Raw genomic sequence first — 24,541 nt, 5'->3', positions numbered from 1 at the left:
ATTGCATTTTCCTTTTATTTTGAGTCCTTTTCTACTTTGAACACTATTCACCTTATTTTTCTTTGTGTAGTTGCCGAAGCAAATTCTCAGGTGTGTTGTAGATAAACGTAACTAGAAGTCATGAGAACTGATTTATCCACCTTATCTATTGATTAATAGTTATTCATCTATCTAGCTAAGAAGTAGTGGGAGAGCTTATTTTTCAGAGTTTGAAATAATTGTTCAGACTGATCCTCTGAAAATAAAGTCAAGCTCTGAGAAATTTCCTTTAGATCTAATAGATACAAGGAAGTTAAAATACAGATGTAGCCACTTGTTTCATAGATAAACCTTTTGTGTGCCCAGTGAGTTGGATAGCATGGCAGTTCCATAGTCCATATTGCTATACGTTAATATACTCACAGGCACTAATTTATGAATATCTAAGTATAATAACATGTGCTAACAGAGAACCAAGCAGTGCTGGAACTGTCACCGGGTACCAGTGTAGACATAGGGTATAGACAGCAAGGAATGAAAATAGAAGAGATAGAGGGCAGGAAGACAGGTATAGTGGAGACAGAAAAAAGTGGGGTAAGGGTAGCAAAAAGTACAGAAAAGGAATATAAAATTTTAAAAAATATATGTAGTGAGAAGTTTCATGTCCATTATTTAATACTTGGCCATGTGACTTATTTTCTAATACTTAAAATTGACCTGCAGTCTTGCATCATAAAATCAACCCATATTAATGATTTATGTGACATATTTATAAAAATGGTACTTTTGACAGGTTTGGAGGTTTTTTGTTTTGTTTTTTTTGGGGGGGGGCTTTTTTGGGTTTTTTTGTATCATCACTCCCACTGAAAGAAATAGACACAGGATTAAGATATTTCTGAGTATCATTCAATAATTTTTTATAAATCTGTCTCCTGGCTACAAGAATATCTCGGGCAACTACTAGCATCCTTGAAAGGTAGTAATGTATAAAATAATTATAAAATGAGTTATTTATTAATTACAGAAATATTTCCTGTAAAAATGATTTCTTGAAATAAAAGCCTCTTTTTTGCAAAGGGACTAATAAATCCCTGGCTTATATATTTTTTATATTTCTATACTCATTCACTACATTTGCTAAAAGTATGGTAAACCTGAGTTTTTGCTGAAAGACTACATTATGCATTTGTTTTATTTATGCATACATTCCATAGCTTGTTGGTTTTTAAATTCGTTCATGCCATAATAATTAATACTAATATGTTTAGTTCCTTTCTTGTGTCTGTACCCCAACGAATACTGTTTGAAAACAAACCTTAATTTAAACATAAAAACATTCTAAAGAGCAGCTCAAGATAGAACCAACAAATGTTCATTGGAATAGTCCGTGTTCTAATAATTAAAATGCAATTGATTGAAAAGAGAAAAGCATTATCTTATCCCTTTTGCACTGTAACTGGTAGCATTTTAATTGGCCAAACCTTTGTTCATGTCCTTTCATGGTTGTTGTTTGCATAGATGTTCACTCTATAATTGAAAACTAGAGATAAAAATCTCATTCCTCCTAGAAGATCCATTCATGTCACTAACCTCTTCAAATTATTTCTTGTTAAAGTTTTGGATGAATAAAATGCAAACACTTTGAAATACATTGTTTATCAAAACATGTATGGTACAACAATATCTCTGCTAAGATTTCTATATATTCCTACTATTCTAAAGGAAATATTCTTTTGATTTTTATGGCACATACCTCTTGGTCAAATGCAGAAATTGCTAGGACATATGAGAAATTTTATGAATTGAAATTTGGATAAAAGCATCTGTCCCAAGTCCCAGAATTGGTTATTTAAAAGAAGAAAAATAGAATATCTGAAGTTTCCAAACTGGAAGAAAACATGTCTATCTACTTTCCTCCTTCCGAAGACATAGAGCATGTTTATGCGGGCCCACTGTTCTCCAGAGCTGTCCTGTACCTGGATCTGCCCTATTGATCAGTTCTTCACCACTAAGAATTTAATTATGTTAAATGGATCTTAAGAGTTTGTTTGGAGTTTTTAGCAAGGAAACCCAGATCCTCCCATTCCTAGGGACCCCTCCTCTGTTAGAATGGAAGTCTGTCTTTTCTGTCTGGGTGTGCAGCTGACAAGAAAAGCATAGGAAGGCAGTGAAGTGGGAAGAGCATAGAGGCCAAGTTATCATCAGTTTGTGAACAGATCACTTTGTATCTTTATTCCATATTCAATCAAGGCCTTTTGTAGTATTAAAAATATAGGATTTGCAAGCATAAGAAAGAATGAAAATAATTTGGGGCAGAGAATCTTTAAGAATATCTTGTATAGGGATCCCTGGGTGGCCCAGCGGTTTCGCGCCTGCCTTTGGCCCAGGGCGCGATCCTGGAGACCCGGGATCGAATCCCACGTCAGGCTCCCGGTGCATGGAGCCTGCTTCTCCCTCTGCCTGTGTCTCTGCCTCTCTCTCTCTCTCTGTGTGTGTGACTATCATAAATAAAAAATAAAAAAAAAAAAAGAATATCTTGTATAACACCATGTGAACAGCTACTTCTAGCCTTCCACCTCCATACTCTCAATAACTCACATTCAGATTAGCAAAAGAAACAGAATAGGGTTGTCATTGTTATTTTGAGAGAATGTTTCAGGAGATTGATTTCTGTAACTATGTAATTCCACAAAGGCTATATACACTGAGACTTTGTGGCCATCTTCATATCTGTAAGCTTGTGAAGTGGCATTAACTCCACTTTTATAAATAGCTAGGTAACCTGGCTTCTTTTAGGCCTGCAATGTGTGAGCCCAAGTGAATTTTCTTATCTTTGGTCAGAATAATTCTTTCCTTCAATAAATAGTGATTGACAAACCTGAATAAGACATAGTCCCTCACCTTGTCTACTTAAAAATATTCATGGGGAAAATAAAGATGTAAGCCATAACAGGCAAATAATCTATCTTGATCCTGAATCAAATAAATGGAAGAAAAACAAATGCAGTATCATGAACAATATGGTACTTTAGGCTCTCTCAGACCATTCCACGGAAAATGTAGTTACCTTATTGATGACCTTATTACATTTTCTGAATTAGCTCATGACCAGGAAGGCAAAAAACACTATTAATTCACCTTCTGTCTATGTAATGATAATTCAGACCATATCTCCAGATGCCAGTTCATTTTACTCATAATTACTAAACACACTATTATGTTGACCCAAATTACAAACCTCTTACTTTTTATTTTTATTTTTTATTTTTTGGTTAAGACTTTATTTTTTTAGAGCACTTTTAGGTTCATAGCACAATTGGGGGAAAGATATAGATATATATGTATACCCCTGCCCCACACGTGCATAGCCTCCTCCATTATCAACAACCATCATCATTTGCTACAACTGGTGAACCTACATTTTGCAACATCGCTATCAGCCAGAGTCCATAGTTTACATCAAGGTTCACTACTGATATTTTCCATTCTATGGGTTTAGACAAATGTATAACATGTATCAAAAAACAAAAATAATAACAAAAACCAAACATGTATCCATCAGTATAGTTTCATGCCGAATAGTTTCACTGTCCTAAAAATGCTTTCCACCTATTCATCCTACTACCACCCCCAACCCTGGAAACCACTGATCTTTTTACTGGCTTCATAGTTTAGACTTTTCCAGAAGGTCATATACTTGGAGTCTTACAGAATGTAGCTTTTCAGATTGGCTTTTTTCATTTAGTAATAAACATTTAATTTTTCTCCTTGTCTTTTCATGGCTAGATAGATTATTTTTTATTGCTGAATAATATTCCACTGTCTGGATGTTCCAGAATTTATTTTCCAAATTTTGGAAATTACGAATAAAGTGGCTATAGCCATTTACATGCAGATTTTTGTATGGACATAAGTTTTCAGATCATTAGGGGAAATACCAAGAATTATGATACTGCAACATATGACAAGAGTATGTTTCATTTTGTAAGAAACCACCCAATTATCTTCCAAGTGGCTACACCATTTTATATCCTACCAACACAGTGAGTGGGAACTCTTATTGCTCTACATCCACACCAGCATTTGGTGTTGTCAGTGTTCCAGATTTTGGCCATTCTAATAGATGTTTAGTGGTATCTAGTTGTTTTAATTTTGCATTTCCCTGATGACATATAACGTGGTGCCTCTTTTCATAGGTTTACTTGCCATCTGTTCTCTTCTTTGGTGAGGTATCTCTTAGAGTCTTTGGCCTATTGCTCAGTTGGGTGATTTGTTTTCTGGCATTCATTCATAAAATATTTATAAAATATCAAATCACTGTGATTTACACCTGAAACTAATAGGATATTTTATGTCACTTGTAATTCAATTTAAAAAAGAGAGAGCCTGCTTATATCAACTATTATTTTAGTAGAACAAATACCTGATTTTTTTAATTAGTTATGAGAGTAATGAGTTGGTGTCCTAGAAAATGCCAGTATCTTGAGGTTAGTGTGTTTTGTTTGGTACTGTTGTTCTATTTTTTATTTATTTATTTTTGTCTCATCATGGACTCATAATTTTTTATATATTCTGTTTAAATATTTATGTTCAAGTTGCCCTATCTTAGGTCTATGGGACCTCCTTCAACCTGTATTATGTATCCATTTAATATGACTGACTACATTAGTATTTGCTAGCTTTTTGCTTTCTGGCGTAAGATATCCCAGACTAATCTTGAAAGTTTTCTATTTCAGATTTAGAATCAGCTATTTCTGAAAAGGGTCTTGGTTCCTTTTAGTGAAAAATAGTATTTTGGGGGTTCTCATTGCTGCTAGATTGTCATTGTTTCTAAGCCTTTTCTAAGATTAGGGAAATTAGTAGAATCTTTTATTTGGATGGATGAGTGGGTAGAACCATGAGTGCTCATTGATATTTCCAGTTCAAATTTAAAATAACAAAATATTGGGGATCCCTGGGTGGCTCAGTGGTTTAGCGCCTGCCTTTGGCCCAGGGCGCGATCCTGGAGTTCCAGGATCGAGTTCTGCGTGGGGCTCCCGGCATGGAGCCTGCTTCTCCCTCCTCTTGTGTCTCTGCCTCTCTCTCTCTCTATGTCTATCATAAATAAATAATAAATAAATATTTAAAAAAAGAAATAAATAAAATAAAATAACAAAATATTTTCTTCTCCATGGAAATTTTTCTTTCTTAAACCATTAACTTATTTACTTAATACTCAATCCTATAACATACCTGAAATAACTTCAAAATAACAATATATCTAATAGTGAAAATTGGAACACAATTTTAAATGCCTATTCTCTTGATCCTTCCTCTTTCAGTGAAATAAAATTTTGATGTAATGCCTAAGATTCCCATATACATTGTAGTTATGCACGCCTTTAACTTCTCTTTGCCAAATTATGGCAGCCAAAATATCCTTCTTTATAAATCCTTCTAGAAAACCTAAAACCCAGCTATCTATGCTGTATATGATAACATAAAATTAGTCAATTATTAAAAGTTATGATGAACCCACTATTTGTCAGATATTGTCCAGGGTTCTGAGAATACATTCCTGTCACAAACTATTAATATGGACTAGATTAATAGAATTTAAATGTGGATATGTATGTACTCTAGTATCCAATATCTACAGTGGTTCCTCATGATACCTACCTCATGGTATTAACACCCTTGTGTAATCCCCTCCCACATTATGCTAGAGTTGATCTACTGGTATGACTAATAGAATATGTCAGAACTTCTGAGATTCAGTTATAGAAGACATTGCGGATTTCATCTTGGTTGCTGCCTCTCTCTCAGATCACTTGGTCTAGGGGATGCCAGATGCTATGTTGTTTATGACAAACATATTTACACACTGAATTTAGTTCAGTAACCATAGGCTTGGTTTAAAAAAATTGTATGTATCCTCATACAAGACAAGGTCTTAGCCTGCACAATGTAGGACATTAAATGATTAATACCAGTACATAAAACTGATACTTGAAGGTCCTTGTGAAAGAAGGGAACAAGTAAAATTTACTCCCCAAATGTGCCTTTACCCTGGTTTAGAGTTTGTATTCAAATTAACTGCAAAGTCCAGGAAAACCTGAAGAAAAAAAGAAAGTAAATAGAGAAAGAAAGAAAGAGAGAAAGAGTGTTGTCCTGGATTATTGGTTCTGACCAATATTACTTCTAAATATCAATGTGTAAATCTTTTTTTAAAGATTCTATTTATTTATTCATGAGATACATACACAGAGAGAGAGGCAGAGACATAGGCAGAGGGAGAAGCAGGCTCCATGCAGGGAGCCCGAGGTGGGATTCGAACCTGGGACTCCAGGATCATGCCCTGAGCCAAAGGTAGACAACCACTGAGCCACCCAAGTGTCCCTCAATATATAAATCTTAAATAAAGCTTAGGTTTAATAGAAAAAAAAATAAAAGATGAAGAAACCCTACCAAACTCATGTACAAGCCCAACGTTATCCTGGTAGACAAAGTTGTCACAAGAAAAGAAAATTACAGACCTATATCCCTAATGACATAGATCCAAATGCTCCCCAAAAAATGTTAGCAAACTCAATTCCATAATACATTAAAAGGATCATACACCATGATCAAGTGGGATTTATTCCAGCGATGCAAGGATGTTTCCACAAATGAGTCAATGTGATACAGCACATTAACAAAATGAGGGATAAAAATTATATGATCATCTCAATAGATGCAGAAAAAGCATTCAACAAAATCAAACATCTGTTTATGATAAAACCTCTTAACAAAGTTGGTATAGAGGAAACATACCTCAACATATTAAAGGCCATAAATGACAGGCCTACAGCTAATATCATATCAACATTGGATCAGGCATAAGACAAGGATACCCACTCTTCTGCTTTTATTCAACATAGTGGTGGAACTCCTAGCCATGGCAATTAGGCAATAAAAAGAAATAAAAGGCATCAAAATTGGAAAAAGTAAAATTGTCACTATTTGCAGATGACTTGAGACTATACACAGAAAACCCAAATACTCCATCAAAAAAACTGTTAGAATTATAAATTCAGTAAAATTGCAAGATACAAAACCAATACATGAGAGATTGCTGTGTTTCCACACACTTACAGCAGACTATCAGAAAGAGAAATTAAGAAAACCCATTTACAACTTCATCCAAAAGAATAAAACACCTAGGAATAAATTTAACCAAGGGTATGAAAGGCATATACAGTGAAAACTATAAGACATTGACGAAAGAAACTGAAGATGACAAAAAGAAATAGAAAGGTATTCTATTTTCATGGATTGGAAGAATTAATAGTCTTGAAAACATTCATACTACCCAAAGCAATCTCGGATTCGATGCAGTTGTTATCAAAATTCCAATGGCCTTTGTCACAGAAAAAGAACAAACAATCCTAAAAATATGTATGGAACCACAAAAGTTGCAAATAACCAAAGCAATCTTGAGAAAGAAGAGCAAAGATGAAGGCATCATGCTTCCTGATTTCAAACTTTATTACAAAGTTATAGTAATCAAAACAGTATGATGTTGGCATAAAGATAGGGACATAGATCAAAATAACTGAATAGAGAACCCAGAAGTAAACCCATGCATATACAGTCGCTTCAGCAAATGGTGTTGGGAATAGCCACGTGGGGAAAAACAAAAAGCAAAAAACAAAAAACAAAAAAAGAAGTTGGGCCACTATCTTACAACATATGCAAAAGTGAACTCAAAATGGATGAAAATTTGAACCTAAGACCTAAAACCATAAAACTCTGAAGAAAACACAGGTGGTAAGCAGCTGACACAGATGTTGGAGAAGATTTTTTTAATCTGACACCAAGCACAAAGCAACAAAAGCAAAAATAAACAAGGGAGACTACATTGAACTATAAAGCTTCCGCACAATGGAAACTATCAACAAAATGAAAAGGTAACCTACTAAATAGGAGAAAATATTTGTGAATCATGTATCTGATAAGAGGCTTATGTCCAAAATCTATAAAGAATACTTACAACTCAATAGCAAAAAAAAAAAAAATTCCAAATAAAAATGAATAGAACTAAATAGAGATGGCAAACAAGTACATGAAAAGAGGCTCTGCATCATTAGAGAAATGCAAATCAAAACCACAATGAGATATCACTACACACTTACTTGAATAGCTATAATACAAAAGACCAGAAATAATAAGTGTTGGTGAGGATATAGAGAAAAGGGAAGCCTTAATGCACTGTTGATGGGAATGTAAATTGATGCAGCCACTATGGAAAACAGTATTAGGTTCCTCAAAAAATTAAAAGTAAAACTACCCTATGATTCAGCAATTCTACTTCTGGGTATTTATCTAAAGAAAACAAGAACACTAATTTGAAAAAATCAAAAGATCAAAATAGCTTTTCCATAGGAGTCACAGAGTTTGAGAGGATCATGGCTTTCTCTCCCTGCCATGGCCTGTGCACGCCCACTGGTATCAGTATTCTGCAAAGGGGGAAGTCGTCTGGCAAAAATGTCACTTTGCCTGCTGTGCTCAAGATTCCCATTTGACCAGGTATTATGAATTTTGTTCACACCAACTTGTGCAAAAACAACAGACGGTCCTGAATTAGCAGGTCATCAAACCAGTGCTGAGTCTTAGGGCTCAAATTTCCAGTGCACATGGCAGTAGGACTCTCTAGCCAGGATACTTCTGGAAATATGTGTTGTAGGGGCTGTATGTTTGCACCAACCAAAACCTGGCACCACTGATGCTGCATTGTGAACACGACACAGAAGGGATATGTCATCTGCTCTGCCCTGGCTGCCTTGGGCTTACCAGCACTGGTCATGGATAAAGGTCATCAAATTGAGGAAATTCCCAAACATTTTTGGTGGTTGAAGATAAAGCTGAAAGCCACAAGAAGACCAAGGAGTCTGTTCTGCTTCTTAAGAAACCTAAGGTCTGAAATGATATCAAGAAGTTCTATGCCTCTCAGCAAATGAGAGCTGACAAGAGCAAATGAGAAACTGTTGTCGTCTCCAGCACAGGAGACCCTGCATCATCTATAATGAGGACAAAAGTATCATCAAGGTCTTCAGAAACATCCTTGGAATTGCTCTACTTAATGTAAGCAAAGTAAACATTTGGAACCTTGCTCCTGGTGAGCATGTGGGAAGTTTCTGCATTTGGACTGAAAGTGCTTCCCACAGGTTAGATGATCTGTATGGCCCTTGGCATAAAGCTGCCTCCCTCAAAAGTAACTACAACCTTCTCATGCACAAGAAACTCAATACGGATCTTAGCAAAATGTTGAAAAGCCCAGAGATCCAGAGAGCCCTCTGAGCACCACACAAGAAGATTCACCGCAGGGTCCTAAAGAGGAGTCCACTGAAAAACTGAGAATCATGTTGAAGCTAAAGCCATATGCGAAGACCATGAGCCTGAATAACCTTTCTTCATGAAAGCAAGAATCAGAAACTCCAGATGGATAAGGCAGCAGCAGCGCTGGAAGCCAAATCAGATAAGAAAGGGGTTCCAGGCAAGAAGCCTAGAATAGGGAAGAGAGGAAAGAAGGCTGTTGGCATTAAGTGGAAGAAGCCTCTGGTGGGGAAAAAAAATTGCAGATACCAAGAAAACAAAAGATGAGAAGCCTGCAGAAAAGAAACCCACCACAGAAGACAAGAAGCCTGCTGCATAAACTTAAATTTGTTTCTTCCATTAATACCCAATCACTTTGGACAGCTAGTTTTGAATAAAGATCTGACCAAAGGCAGTGAGTGGGAAGAAAAGATCAAAACAGTATGGTTACTGGCATATTCCATCCCTGTGTCCATTGCGGCATTACTTATAATAGTCAAGATATGGAAGCAAGCTAAGTGTCCATTGATGGATGGATAAAGAAGTTGTGGTATAATATACAATATTATTTAGCCATAAAAAAGAATGAAACTTTACCATTTGTTACAACATGGGTGGACCTGAAAGTCATTATGCTAAGTGAAATAAATCAGAGAAAGACAAATACCATGTGGTCTCTCTTACATGTGGAAGCTTAAGTAAACAAACAAACAAATAAAAACCCAAGCTCATAGATATGAAGAACAGATTGGCGGTTGCCAGAGATGGAGGGTGGGAAATGGGAGAAATGGGTGAATATTTTCTTAGTTTAAATAAATTGAATTAAAAATAAATTACTAAAGCTTAGCAATTAAAATCCAAAAGCCGATTTAAAAATAATATTATCAGCACCGAGAGAGAGAGAGATTTCATAAGCTCAAAGAAGGTTGAACATTAGAAAAACAATGAATAAAATCCAGTACATTATAAAATTTAAAAAGGATCATATGATCATCTTCATTGATGTAAAAAAGGCTTTTGATAAAATTCACACTGATTCTTGCTCAGATCATTCAGATGCATTTTTCTGAAACATTGTTAAACATAAATAGAGTACAGGCATATATGCACATGTCTCATCATATATATACAGACATACATATATTTACACATATATTAGTATATAAACATTTATATGTATATATACTTATATGTGCATATGTATATATCCATATATGCATCTATAAGCATGTGTCTAATTATATTAGTAAAAAATTAGCGGGGTGTCTGGGTGGCTCAGTTGGTTAAGCACGGCCTATGGTTGAGGTCATGATCCTACAGTCCCGGGATCCAGCCCTGCTGTGGCCTCCCTGCTCAGCAGGGAGCCTGCTTCTCCCTCTCCTCCCCACTTGTGCTCTCTGTTGCATCTGCCTCTCTCAAATAAATAAATCTTGGAGAAAAAAATTAGCATTTGTGTCAAATAACACTAAATATTGCTTAGAAGCGCATATATATGTAGTAAACATATAAAGATATAAATGGGAATGGAAAATACCAATTCAGGATTCAGGAGGAAAAGAGGCAGAATGAGATTGCCAAATATAATTAGGGTCCAACTTGTTTATAATTTTCTTTTCCTTAAATTGGCAGATGGGTACCTAGATTTTCATTTTTCTCTGTACAGTTTTTGCATGTCTGAAATAGTTCAGGAGAAAAGGAGATAAAAAGAGAACACACAAGGTTTTTGAAATAAAAATAAAACTCAATTCCGTTCTCATCTCTGCAATTTCCTAGCTGCAGGATGTTGACTAGGTTATTTAACTTCCCTGAGCTTTGGTTTCCTCAACTGTAAACTGAGGGTTATAACAAGTTACTCACTTCTTGAAAGCATATTTCAGCATTTAGCAAACTAATAAATGCCTAGTATACACTGAAGTATTTGATAATTTTCCTGAATTGTTTCAATAAGGCCAGCATTAATTAAGTGTGTATATATGCATTCCAAATGTGTACCTGTGGGTGTGTTTACAGGGCATATACATTTCAGTTTCTTGGAGCACAGCACTTGGATCCTTATGATTTTACCATCCTTTTTCACATATAACCTTTTCTATTTTGCACTTCCTGTTTTAATTTTAAACATAGAAGGGACAATTTCCAGACAATCAATAGAACAGCTGCTAAGGGAAAAAATAGAAATGAAAGAGCTAAATGATTGAAGGTTGACACTTAAAAGAATAGTTTTGCAGTTAACAGCTGTGTATCCCAGAAATAAAACATCTGATAAATACATGATAACAAAGAGCAAAAATTGCTATCTAACATTGAGGATTCATAGCTGGAGGGCTGAGACTACTGAAAAACAATGACAAAATTTTAGTATTGACCTTAATTTTCTAAATGAGTTATAGTAACATGATAAGAAACAAGGAAAATATAATAAATCCCCTGACAAAGTCTAAATTGTATGGCATTTAAGCCATAAATGAGCACTGTGAAATATACTTTAGATATCATTTTAATCTTTTAAAACATGTTTCGAATACTGAGCAACAAATATAGGTCATCGTCAATGACAATGTTCTCTTTTGATTCTAACAATTTGTCTCTGTTCTTGTCCTCCTAGCCTATGTGGACAGACATCACACCACACCGTGGGTCCCCCTCCACACACACCCACACTTACCCCAGTTGCTTGTCTTTCCTCCTCTCGGTGGGGTAGTCCTTTGTCTTCTGTCTGTGAAGACAGCTTGTGGAATTGGAAAGCCTAGATACCCAAATATGAGGTCACATTTACTGAATGTAACAATTGGGCAAGTTTTTGCCTCTCTGAGCTTTAGTTTTATTATAAAATAGGTGTTAAAATGAGCCAAAATATAACACAGACCTTTAAGAAAAAATTTTGAAGCATCATTCAAACGCAAGATATTACTAATCTCAGGAAACTCTGTAAACTGGGTGGTAAAAAGGACCAGTTTCTAGGTAGTTCTTCTCCCAGGAAACGAAACAAAACTCCCTTAGACTATTTGGCTTCCTGTTTCTGTATCTCCCAACAACTGCAAAAGCAGATGTATATGAAAGTTTCTCTGTTGTCTTCCTTAATTTATATGTACTTTGAAGTTCATGTGGATTACATAAGCTTTTGTTTATTCATTTAGCAAATACTAATTGAGTACCTTTTACATGTCGGGTGCTGTACTAGGTGTTTTGGACACGTCCATTAAAAAAAACAAAGATCCTAGGGGCTGCTAGGTGGCCCCTTGGTCAAGCCTCTGCCCTCAGCTCAGGTCACAATCCCAGGGTCCTGGGGTGGAGCCCTGCATCAGGCTCCCTGCTCAGTGGGGGGCCTGCTTCTCCCCCTTCCTCCGCCCCTCCCCCCCACTCATGTGGCTCAGACTTTGTTTCATTGAATTAAATTTGTATTTATTAGATAAAGCTATTTAGTATTTTGGCAGGTTTGCACTAGGAAGGGTTCAGACTTTTTTCTGAGAAATTTTAATAAAACATAAACTGGTTCCACCAAGATTATTTTTAAAAATTAAGACTATCTGATCTTTAGGGCAGGATTTTTTGAACAGTTGTAATTATTTTCTAATACCTTCTGTAATACATCATTGTGGTGTTTTATAGCACATTTGGGTAATAAATTTTGCATTCATTTTATCCAAATTCTGACATCCTATAGATCTGGCATTAAATTATTTTGTTTAGGATTCTACTTTTAAGTAGCTGAATGTCAAAATAACTTAAAAGGATGTTCCAAGAAAAATGAACAAAGAGAAAACAACCCTCCTTCAATTCGGCAGGCCTCTCTGGACGCACTTCTGTGTATAACAGAAGAGCATGTCATCATGGGATCTAGTATAAAGAGGGCATTTTAGAGTTTGCATTCTTTGCTAAGTAGGGGGTGTTAATTGGTACAGTTCAAAGAAAGAATCCTCAAATGTATTGTATTTTTATATATTCTTACTTAGCCTCTACCAGTATGCTGCGTTTTGATTTACACATTCCCCTGCTCCACCGCCCATGTACTCGCTCTCACTTTACTGGAAATGCTATGTTCTCTAATAGCAGTGGATAGAATCATTGTCACTTTCCCAACCTCTAAGCAGTAGACAGACATTTTTTCTGATGCCTTTCTTCCCTCAGAGGAGATCACGCTTGTTTCCCCTTCTTTGGGAAAATGCAAGGCTTACACTGTGTGAAGCTCATTCCTCAGGTTCCCTTGAGAAGAGTTAAGTAAAATTGACAAACACAAACACTAGAAAGTTTTCTTCTGCCAGTTTTCAAGATTAATATAGTTCTTCTTTGACCAAAATAATTGTACTAACCAGTCATTCAATGACAGAGAATAGAGGAAAAAAAAAAAAGTGGGGTATCTTGAAAACCATCAGAAAAAAAAAATCATGAAAATTATTAGCATATTGGACTGTATAATGAATTTGTCTTTATAAAATTAAATACATTTCCATATATCACAAAACTATTATAAATACAGATAGTATAACCCTGGAAAGAAATACAAGAAGTGTTTCATTGGTTGTCTCCACAGAAGGGAATGGAAAGATCAATTTTAAAGACAACAGGCTACCACTCTGATAGTAGCATAGTGAAATGAGCACTCTCATAAATTGCTGGTGAGTGTCTAAATTAAGCATTCTGTCAAGAAAGCAATTTGCAATATCAGTCAAAGACCTTGAAATTTTTCATGCCTTCAACCTTAGTAATTCCATTTTTTAAGAATTTATTCTAAGGATATAAGCTAAAATGTAGAGGAGGGTTTTGGGCAGGTGTTTTGTTTTTGCAAAATTTGTTACTGACGTATTTTGTACAGAAGTGAAAATGTAGGAAAACTTAAAATTCCCAAATTAGATAGGATTAGGTGATCCTTTTCCTGTTTCCCAATTATTTTGTACATACATTTATTAAAACAACCAGCATCCTGAGATCTCTTCATTTGCATGGATACCTTCTCAAGAAACTGAGCTCTCAGAGTGAGACAGAATTTTCATGTCTGAGATCCCAGAGCCTACTCTAATAACTGGGGCTCACTGGGATCTCAGTTAATACCTGCAAATTAGTAAAATTTTACTTTATCTGTCATGCAATCCATGATGACCACTAAGATTATTATTTCTCTCCACCTCTCACTGCCCACACACCCATAAACAGAATAATTCATTCCATTTTCACAGTTTAGCAACTTAAGACTGTTTAAAACAAACTGAATTTAGGTTTGTCCATTTGTACATACAGATAGAGCTATTGGTCTGGTCATAAACAAACTGAGTTATATCTCAGTATATTATCATGACAAGTATTAATATAATCAGTAAGATAAGAGAAAATATTTCTCTTTAAGTCAGATTTAAGATTTTACATGAAATTTTCAATGCTTGGAAAACCAACCAATTCAATGTCAGATGGATCCCAGAAGTTATGTGAGGCTCATACAATGTGGAATAAAAATTACAGAGTTTAGAAAATCAATGTCATAGATGTATATATGAAGTTTCAGGCCATTTTCTATATCTTAAAAATAATTTTAAGCTGCTTCAAGAGGCAGTCTATTGAGTGTAAGCCTCCTAACTCAGCTCAATTACATCCCAGTACAATGAGAAAAATTGTAGGTGAGTTCACAAAACACTGTGGGAAAACTATTTTAGACTGTTATTGGGAAGTTGTCTGTACATAAAAGTGTAATAGCTGCACTTCAATCCAATTCTGGTCTTTGCAATTTACTCTCAGATGTGCCAATCCTCGGTAAATTGTAGGAGAAGGGAACAATGAAATGATTATTTACCTGAATTGTAATACATTCCTATCTTACTCCAGGAGTAGAATTAAATAAATCAATAAATGGAAGGGATCATGTGTAGAAGATTGAAGTGCTCACACATGCAACTTTTATTTAGGGTTTGGGAGTAGGAGGAGGTAGAAAACGATTTCAGTATTAACAGATTAGAATACTAGTGGAACTTTTAAAAAGTGTGAAGAATTAAATCCATTTAATTTCTGATTATCTCTTAATGTCATGTAAATCTGGATAACATTAAAAACATCATACATGAAAAAATAAACAGCTAAATGTTGGGCAAGAGAGAAAACTCACCTTAAACAACTCAAGCCATTCCTCTAGAAAGGAGAGGAACAGCAGAGAGGGAGGGAGGAATGAAGGAAAGAAGGAATTTAGAGCTTGTATAGTACCTAAGCCACCTTCTCATAGGGTATTGACTACCTCCTGACCAGATGGGCAGCAAACAAGCTCTTGGCAACCCTGAGGCAGAGACAATATGGTACACCAGGAGCATGTACTTTAAAGTCAAAGCTCCAGAGTTTTGACATTCAGTTTTACCATTACCAGTTTAGACAATCTGATCAAAATTTCTTTAAGTCCGTACACATGAAAACAGATTGTCTCTGTACTATAATATCTTATAAGGTAAAGTCATATATTTTCTCCTTATTCAGTGTTTTTCTAAGTGCTGCTCAGTAAATAATACCTTTCCTTCTTCTCAGAGCTGTAGGGGGGGAAAAGGATACATACCAATCAAAACTATATCTAATTGCAAACATCATTTTCTGAACTCTTCAAATATTTATTGAGTATCACATGTGAACCAACCACTCCACTAGGCACTGGGGGTATGATGGCGAATGAAAGTAGACATGGTCTTTCATGTACTTTAAAATCTGGGGGAAAAAAAAATCTGAGAAAAGCAATTGAGCAAATAGCAAGTAAGTTTTACCTAGATTTGGTTGCAGTTAAGACGGGTGTCCCTTAGGATGGAACGCTTGAGCGGAGTTATGATATATTACCTGGACTTAACCAGGTAAGAGGAGGGGGCTCAAGGTCAGGAAGAACATTAGGACAGAGGCAATTGTTGAAGGGGAAAAGAGAAGTTGGTAAATAAAGGTCAGGCTTGATTTTCATCTTAAATGCAGAGAAGTCATCAAAGGATTTTAAGCTAGAGAAAGGTGGAGAGAAAAGAGTAATAGGATCAGATTTGCCTTTTGAAAAATCCACTGTCCTAAGGTACAGAGAACCCATGGTTGGAAGGGAAGGGCAAAGGTAGATGCATTAGGAGGCTACTGCAGTAAATGGTGCAAATCTAAGTCCACTGTAAAACCTTTGGCCACTCTTTCCTCCTTAGGAGGCTAGGAAAAATATCTTATTTCCCGGAGAAAACCTCCCTTCTGTAGTGGAGATGGAAGTCGATTAGTTGAATACTTAGAAGATAAAATTGGCAAGACATAGTAGTAGATTGGATATGGTTACAAGACGCAAGAGCTAGTTGAGGATTTGTACAACTGGACAGGTGAAAATGCCATTCATTTGGGGAACAATGGAAACTTTATAGAAGTGAAATGGGTAGTGTTTATTGAGCACTTACTATGCAACAGTTATTGTTCTAAATGCCTTGCACATTTTATCAAATTCAGTTTTTTTTTACAACTCTATGATGTAGGTAGTACTACTGTGTTCTCCATCTTACAGATGAAGAACTGAGGCAGAGAAAGATTAAGCAACGTGTTCATTTACACATTGATACAAGTAGTGGATCTAGGTATTGAGTCCAGAGCTACGCTTTTCACCACTTTGCCATGCTTCCTTCCTGTTCAAGATGTGTTTCCCTTAGCTCAAACAAAAGGACCTATTTCTCCTTCCCAGCTCACCTCATGGCTTTCATTTTCTTTCAGCAGTCACCTCCAGTGCTTATAACAATAGCTTTCTAGTAGCTAAATTGCTATCAATTCTCCAGACTGAAAGAATTTCCATCTCCGCATTGGTATCACCTCACTGGGCCATAAGTTATTGCTGTAATTTGAAGCTGAGGGACACAGAGAAAAGGATTCCAATTTGCATTCCTCATGGTCCAATGCAGGTTCATGGACAAATGAATTTTCTTAGTCTGCTCAGACTGCCATAACAAGATATCATAGACTGGATGGCTTCACCAACAGAAATTTATTTTCTCACCATTTTGGAGTCTGGAAGTCTACGATGAGGATGCCAGCAAGGTTGAGTCCTGGTGAGAGTTCTCTTCCTGACTTTGAGATGGCTGTTTTCTCACTGTTTCCTCTTGAGGCCTTGCCTCAATATTTGCACATTGACAGAGGGACAGGGGGAGGGGGAGAGAGAAAGACTTAGCGCTCTCTCTCTCTCTCTCTCTCCTCTTATAAGGTCATTGATTCTATTGAACTAGTATCCCAGCCTTACAAATTTGTTTAACCTTGGTTACCTCCTAAAGGCCCTGTCTCCAAAAATAGTCACATTGGAGGTTAAGGCTTCAACATATGAGTTTGGGGAAACACAATTCAGTCCGTGCCATGGACCCAGGGATCTTCTTTAAGAAAGATAACACAGAATTGGGATCCCTGGGTGGCGCAGCGGTTTGGCGCCTGCCTTTGGCCCAGGGCGCGATCCTGGAGACCCGGGATCGAGTCCCACATCAGGCTCCCGGTGCATGGAGCCTGCTTCTCCCTCTGCCTGTGTCTCTGCCTCTCTCTCTCTCTCTGTGACTATCATAAATAAATAAAAAGCACAGTATCCACACATTTTCATTTTTCAAAGGTACTGTTCTATCCCCTCTGTTCTAATGACCAACTGTCATGGTTCACCCAGGATTGAGGGATTTTCAGGAATGTGATCTTTTCATTGCTAAAACCTAGACAGTTTGAGTAAACCATGACATTTAGTCACCCTAAATGTATCTCCTACCCTAAGAACATAGGAGATTCCTGCTGGGAAGGACTCTCCTCTTCCCCAAAAACAGAGTGCTTGCCCCAGCAGGTAATCTTTATTCTGATTTCAGGCAGAGTTAGATCTTCCTTCTTCCTCAGACTGAGAAGATAAAGGAAGACCACTGTTTAGAATAGCTTGGAACTCAGAGCCTTTGTGTTCAAAATAGGTGGCTGGTCCAGGGCTATAATTTGCTAATTTTATTTCTTAAGAAAACACATTAAAATGTCTATCCTGGGGAACCTGGGTGGCTCAGTGGTTGACCATCTGCCTTTGGCTCAGGTTGTGATTCCAGGGTGCCGGGATGGAGTCCCACATCATGTTCCCCTGCATGGAGTCTGCTTCTCCCTCTGTCTATGTCTCTGCCTCTCTCTCTCTGTCTCTTATGAATAAATAAATAAAATATTTAAAAAATAAAATAAAATATTTATCTTAATTACTGTGTTTTGGGTGCCCTTTAAATTTAACTCCTAAGGTTAATGACTCATTTACTTTACCCTAGTCCAGTCTTGTCAGTAGGCTAGGAATGCAGGTTGCTGGTGGCCAGGAACAGGTCCCTAACAGTACAGTACTTGGTCTCTCCTATCAAGTGCATCAAACCCTCCAACAAACTAAACTGAGGTCCCACCAGCCTGCCAGGTGAGCCCTATGATACTCAAGTACACAGTAGGTGAACGATATTTGGCTAAGGTGCTGGGACCTTTACCATGTTTGTGTTAAAATCATACAATGATGATTTGACTTTTGGAAAATAAATGTTTTTGTGTACACCTTTACTCCAGCAAAGGTGTATAATCTGATGCAAAAAATAGTGTGTTGTTCAAAAAAGCACAACTTTTGAAATCAAATGAGATCTCTGACATTGGCAGCTACTGTATTTTGGGTTGGTTAACTTTACTGAATCTCAGTTCTAGTAACTATATAATAAAGATAATATCTACTTCACAGACTTGTTTGTGAGAATTATATAAATCAATACATATAAAGCATAAGTCACCTACTTGACACAGAGTGAGCGGGTTCTGATTCAGGTCTCTGTCTCTTCATGTTTCCTGCCTGGTCTCCTCACTACTTCTCACCAAAATCATTTTTGTGACTTTAATGTCTGTGGATCTACAATTTTCTTAAGAGCACCCTGGACATATTTTCAAATGTTTTAGAAAGAAAATAGTTATTTTGTCATTGTACGCTTAGGTTCAAAGTATAGTTTGTTTTGTATTCCCCTGAACTGTTTGATGTCTGAAAAGTAAACAATCAGGCTAAAGGTTTCTAAAATCCAATATGATTAAAAAAATATTTATTGAGCATAGCAGTTTTTCTCTGTGGGTTCCCTTGATAATATTGGTACTCTGCTTCAGATTTTTAAATAAAAGAATGTTAAGTTAGAATGCTGCTGTGTTCTATGTTCTCCCGCAAGAGTTACCCTTGAGCAAAAGGACTTCCTCCCTTGCACTCTCTCTGTCCCTGAGCTCACCGCTCCCACAGTTATTTTTCTGCAAGTTAAAAAATTTCCATCATTATCACCTAGGAGAAAAACATTCACAGAACAATCTCAAGTATTTTCCAATTAAAAACAAACAAACAAAAAAAAAACTTGATTTAGAAAATGCATTATAAAAGAAGGTAATAGTGAAATGCTTCCCTGACCACTATTTTATGTGGTGTATATGGATATAGGAACAATGAATTTTTTTTTCAACCTCTTGTTTTGTGCCTACAACAATATCTTAAAGAACACTAGATCTCAAAACAGACTACCATTAATAATGTCTACATTTCCCTGGGAAATAGGATACATTCATAATCTAGTTCTTTGCTGGTGATTCATTTCTTAATGAAATTCTATTATCTTATAGGAATAATGGAATATACTTCAGGGCCTGGTGCCATCAGATGCATTTTAGAAAATTACTATTTTATATGAGCACTGTTTTGCTTATTTTAATTGATGGGGCTTACATTAAATCATCGGAAAATAGATCTTTTAGAAGAACTAGTGGCAATGATCTTCATACATATTTTTTTTTTCAAAAAGTTCTAACATCATCAACTTTCCAATAACTTTGTGTATGTGTGAGACACGCATAAGAGACTTGGCTTTATCTTCTGACTTTTACTTAATCATAAGAGTTTAGGGCTAGAAGAGATCTTAGAGATCTTCTAATCCAACACATCATTTTAAAGACAATAAACACTTTAATGACTCGCCCAAGGTCAAAACGGTCGGGTGAGGCAGATCCAGAGCTATGGCTCAAGTCTTCTGGTTTCCAGACCAGTGCTTATCCCACCCAACTACACTCCTTAATCCTTACATTGGCCTGGCTACCTCTTCTGGCCCACAAATGTATTCATATGATAAGGAGAACTACTCACATGATAGTCCCGTTCAGGAAAAAGTGGGGCTGCAGGATAGCTTTAAAGTGGAAGGCTTAAAGAAATGAATTCTAATCAAATAGACAACACAAGGTATAAACATTTGTTGAAATTTCAGGCAAGAAGAGGAGCTCATGTCTCTTTTTGTTGTCCTCTTTAAGAAAGAAATGAAAAAGAAAAGAAAAAATTCTAAATGTCTTGAGTTTCAGGAAAAATGCTCTATTAATGAGTCAGACTCTCAAAATAATGTTAGCAAAGGAAGTGACTGTCAATGCGTGGGTGAGATTTTTTTTAGAAGTCACATGAAAAAAATAGTTCTATGTGTACAGTTCTAACATTCTTCCTCTACTCTTCAGGGCTTCCTCGAATGACCAGGCTGCCATGAACTAATTTATGTGTGTTCTGCTTCCTCAATTTCTGCTTCGTGTACCATAGGCCAAGAACATTATTATTTTTTTCTAGTAATCCATGTACATGTCTGTGGCTTTCCTATTTTCTTTTACTTTCCTGGGATGTCATTTCCCTCCTTCTTCTCCGTGTGCCAAAATTTTAGGCACCCTTCAACACCTGATTTGATACTACCTCCTCCTTAGAGCTTTTGGCAATCTATAAATGTATAATTAGTCACTACTTCCCATAGCACTTTTGTTGTATCTCTTTGAGAAATGAATCCAGTCTACCTTGTTCTGAACACCATGTGGCTGTCTTCCTTGTTGGATTCAGACCTACTTGAGACCTAAGAAAATTACTTACCTTTATATGTGCTAGGGACATGTTAAATACCAGGGATTCCAGAGTAAACATGAAAAAGTCCTTGGCTTCAAGAAACTACCTAAAATCTAGCATGGAAATATGATTTGGGTTACATTCCCCTGTCGGAAAGCAGATCTTGACATAAGGATTTGAATGCAAGTAGTTGATCTAAGTAGTGAGAGTGAGGAAATGAGATCATAGAAGGAAGAATGCCAAAAAAGAAGCACATTAATAATGGGCAGGTTTCCTCAGAAATAAAAAATAGAGTGGTGGTTGCCAGGGGCTGAGGTGTGGGGGAAAGTGGGAGATGTTGGTGAAAAGGTATAAACTTACAGCAGGAAGATGTGTAAGTTATGGGGAGCTAATGGACAATGGTGATTACAGTTAATAATACTATTTGTACACTTGAGATTTGCTAAGAGAGTAGATCTTAAGCATTGCCACCACCACAACAATAAAGATAGGGTAACTATGTGAGGTTATGAATGTGTTAATTAACTTGATTGCGGTAATCATTTTACAATGTATACATATATAAAATCATCACATTGCACACTTCACGTATATACAATTTCATATGTCAATTAGCCTCAGTAAAACTGGAGGGAAAATAATAAACAGGTTTGAACTGTGGGGCCTGCTCCTCCTGAAGACCTTCCAAGAATCCATGTAGAACGTGCCTGTGATTATCCCGAGATGAGAACGCTGGGGTCTAAATCTCAATTCTACCCTCTTCGTTCAAGGGTCGCTTAATGGAGGATTAACTCAAAGTCACTGCCTGCCAGATCTATTCTTAGGCCAAGCATTCCTCCAAGTAGTCGGAGAAGGCCCTGAGGCAGAGATAAAAGTGCTTGAGGCAGGAAGCCGTTGGCAGGTCTTGCAAGTGTCCACCACAGTTGCAGATGACCTTCAGGGAGGGCCAGGAGGACACAGGCAGAGCAGAAACACTTTCAGCTACTTAAACTGTTGAGTTTAAATAAATCTAGTTGCTACCCTTAACAAAATGTAAAGGCTGAGAAAGGACTGGCTTTACTTTTTTCTAAGGAAACCGAGGGTATTTTTCTTAAATATGCTTTCCTTACCAAACCAAAATATATATCAGATTTGATTTTCTGTGAATTACTGAGTTACAAAAAAAAATTTACTTTATTAGAATAAATTAGAATTAGATTGTTCCTGATAGAGGCTACTCTCTGAGAGTAGGTTTGTAAACTGCTTCTCGTCAGAAATATACTCTTTATTTTCCTTGACATTTTATCTTTCTTATTTTTAAGAGCAATACATGCTAATTATAAAACATACAAGGACACAAGAAAAAAATAATTCATTGTTTCCACCAAATACTTGCACAGAAAAATAACATGGAATCATCCTGATTGTAGTGCCCAAGCATTTCTGTGAACGAGATTAGCTCTAAACATTGCTTCACCTATGTTAGATGATTGATAAGCTTGTATTATGAAAGGATATACTTACTACCTGCTATTTTTCAAAGATTTAAATTACTTAAGCAGAATCAGTAGCCCAGAGAATACTGTTGCTTATGTTATAGACTCGCACAATTTTCAAAGATATTCATAGGTTATTTATTTCTAATTATTCCATACTTTGGTAAGAAAGTGCAGTCTACCTGGCATTCATATTTGGGACCTGCTGCAGCTTCATCCCTGGCCTAGTACATGACAATTTTAGTGACCATTCTGTAGAATCTGCAAAAGGTTCTATAGTCTCAGCTTTTTGGAAGAGTGCTTGTGTTCCCTTCTTCACACTGAATTTTTGAGGATTTCCTAGGTGAGAGTATTGCACACCATCTTGTATATACAGGTATCAATCAGACTCCTCAGTGGCATCCTACACATACACCTGTTTGGCCAACTGTGATGCCCTGAGAGAAGGCATAGGTAGACTCTGCTCTCCTGTTTATTACGAACTTGAATCAACTTCTCCAAATGCCACACACAGCACGTTCAGACAGACTTTGCTAGGAGGAAAGCAGAATAGAGGAAACGTAGGTACAGAGTCCATATGTAGAAATACATCCCCTTCAATCCTAGTGCACACTAAACAGACGCAGAGAACACGCTGTGACGAAGGTGCTCTGACGAAGCATTCTCTTCAAAATCGAATTATACATTCACAGCGCACATTCATAAAGCATTCGTCAGTGTTTCTCATGAGGCCAACTGTATTCTTCCTGAAGCTGTCATGCTCCCTCAAGATTTACAGAGAATACAGTATTTTTTTTTAACATTTTATTTATTTATTTACTTATTTGAGATAGAGAGCATGAGCGGGGGGGCGGGGGGACAGGGAGAGGGAGAAGCAGGCTCCCCCCTAAGCAGAGATCCCATGCAATGCAGGCTAGTTGCAGGGCTAGATCCCAGGACCCTGAGATCACCAGAGCCAAAGGCAGACCCACTGAGCCACCCAGGCACCCCTACAGAGGTGCAGTGTTGATAAATGAAGTTGCAAGTGCAAAACAAGACATTTAGTCCTTGCATCATCTAGTAATCACCAAACGCGGATGAAAAAACTTTTTTGGGAACCAATCTGTAACTAAACATGTGATCCATTAAAAAGTTGCATTATTGATAGTTGTCAGTAGATTTCCTGTGCATTCTCTCAAGAACCAAGAACATACAAATCCAGAGATGTCCCTGTTACTATAGGAAAAAATATTAAAGAAGAATTTTTATTTAATTTTTTAAAGATTTTATTTATTTATTCATGAGAGACACAGAGAGGAAGGGGGCAGAGACATAGGCAGAGGGAGACCAGGCTCCATGCAGGGAGCCCTATGTGGGACTTGATCCCAGGACTCTAGGATCATGACCTGAGCCGAAGGCAGATGCTCAACCACTTTAGGCACCCAGGCATCCCTAAAGAAGAATTTTTAATGAAATAAACTTGGGTCTTAGTCAAATGCATCTTCCCTGATACTACTAGAGGCAAATCCAATAGTGAGGTCAAACACAGAGACTTTCAGATCAGAACCCTGTAAGTAGTGATAAAATTCAGCTCCTACACACAAACTACTTTCTGTTCTTTCTAGGAGGAAAGTCTTTGTAAAACTTGACCTTGCTGGCGCTCTATGAATTCAACACTGTAGCTTGCTCAGGGTTTAGAACTACAGAATTGTCTGTAAGGCAGAAAGTCCTGTACTTAATGTTGTTACCTTGGATGCTTTAGCTTTATGTCATGAAAGATCTCCGATTTCATGCTACATATAATTTGGTTTTAATATTAGAAAACTGCTTCTCTGAGGATATATGTTTGCCCCATGTTCAGAGAGCAAACTCACAAACTTTTGGACAGTAACCTATGGCTATATTGGAAACTGACTACATTAACTTTGCCAGACAAATTTTTTCACTCAGGATA

The 24,541-nt window shown here is 36.8% G+C and overlaps 1 long non-coding RNA gene and 1 pseudogene across 1 annotated transcript in view; one reads left to right on the top strand and one right to left on the bottom strand.

Annotated features, from left to right (window-relative positions):
• Positions 1-12,308, bottom strand: part of LOC112653618 (uncharacterized) — a 37,616-nt gene extending 25,308 nt beyond the window's left edge. The window contains exons 1-2 of the long non-coding RNA XR_004814555.2: positions 12,179-12,308; positions 11,978-12,058 (exon numbers count right to left, since the gene is read on the bottom strand). This is a non-coding gene — a long non-coding RNA (uncharacterized LOC112653618). The remainder of the gene's footprint in view (positions 1-11,977; positions 12,059-12,178) is intronic.
• On the top strand, positions 8,392-9,652 carry LOC112653616 (60S ribosomal protein L4-like; annotated as a pseudogene).
• Positions 12,309-24,541: the final 12,233 nt, after the last annotated feature.

Source organism: Canis lupus, chromosome 3 (assembly GCF_003254725.2).
Source record: "Canis lupus dingo isolate Sandy chromosome 3, ASM325472v2, whole genome shotgun sequence".
In the NCBI taxonomy this organism is placed as follows: domain Eukaryota; kingdom Metazoa; phylum Chordata; class Mammalia; order Carnivora; family Canidae; genus Canis; species Canis lupus.
Note: the sequence above shows the minus strand (reverse complement) of the source record. Positions and strands in the feature narration are given on the sequence as shown.